The sequence below is a fragment of the Wasmannia auropunctata genome, unplaced genomic scaffold (assembly GCF_000956235.1).
Source record: "Wasmannia auropunctata unplaced genomic scaffold, wasmannia.A_1.0 LD336085.1, whole genome shotgun sequence".
Lineage (NCBI taxonomy): Eukaryota > Metazoa > Arthropoda > Insecta > Hymenoptera > Formicidae > Wasmannia > Wasmannia auropunctata.
The window spans coordinates 2,887,106-2,888,022 of NW_012026805.1; the positions used below are offsets into that span (position 1 = coordinate 2,887,106).

A 917-nucleotide genomic window follows, 5' to 3' on the forward strand; every position below is an offset into this window, starting at 1 on the left:
CAGAACAAAATGTGTGATGTCAATTTTAATTATTTTTCACAAGGTGTTCACTTTGTTCTGTCGAGCAAAAATTAACACGTCTATTCAGCTCTGTATCTAGTCAAAAGTGAGCTAATACAATAACAATTTAATGATATAAACGACAACTGTCAAGTGCGACTGCAGCGCATAAAAAATGTTGTTGACCAAATTACGCTATGACCAAATTACGCTACTTTACCCTACATACATAAGTATATACATACACAAATGTTAGAATTAATGTATTGTAAAGGGCGTATTATGACGTATTATTATTTACTTTTATATTTAAATAAATAATAGAGCGTCTGTGCTACGACATTAATCCCACGCGCTAAAAATGCCGTATGTCCCGAACAGATAGGATATACGAGACAATAAACTAAACAAAGAATACAAGAGCTAAGCACTTGTATTTTGCTATACTCTATCCTTTACTATTCCTCTATACCACAAATAACCACGAAGCCTTTTACATTTCCTACAATAATCATTTTATGTAGATTTTAACTTATGATTGCGTTATTTAATTACAGTGATAAATCGAGTTAACTTATAATAATTTTATAAATATTAACAGTAAAAAACTGAAATCGTAACACAATACTAATATAACAATACTAATATAACATAAAGGCGTGTAACAGAGTGATTGCGAGAAAATTAATTTCACTTCTATTTTTTTCTGACTTCTGCAGCGTAAATCTTCGTGTGGCGTATATACCGGAAACACTACATGCTGTTACACACTATATATATATATATATATATATATATATATCTTAAACGAGTTATTTCCTTAACAGTGCTAATTACGTAACTGCAACAATACGAAGCTGCAAATGTTACTGTAGCGTACATTCTGCATACATTACTCTGTCAATAACAAAACTATT

The 917-nt window shown here is 30.3% G+C and overlaps 1 protein-coding gene across 2 annotated transcripts in view; it reads right to left on the reverse strand.

The window, feature by feature from the left end:
• LOC105448509 (uncharacterized aarF domain-containing protein kinase 2-like) overlaps positions 1-917 on the reverse strand; it is a 51,491-nt gene that overhangs the window by 19,542 nt on the left and 31,032 nt on the right. The gene's annotated exons all lie outside the window — the stretch shown is intronic.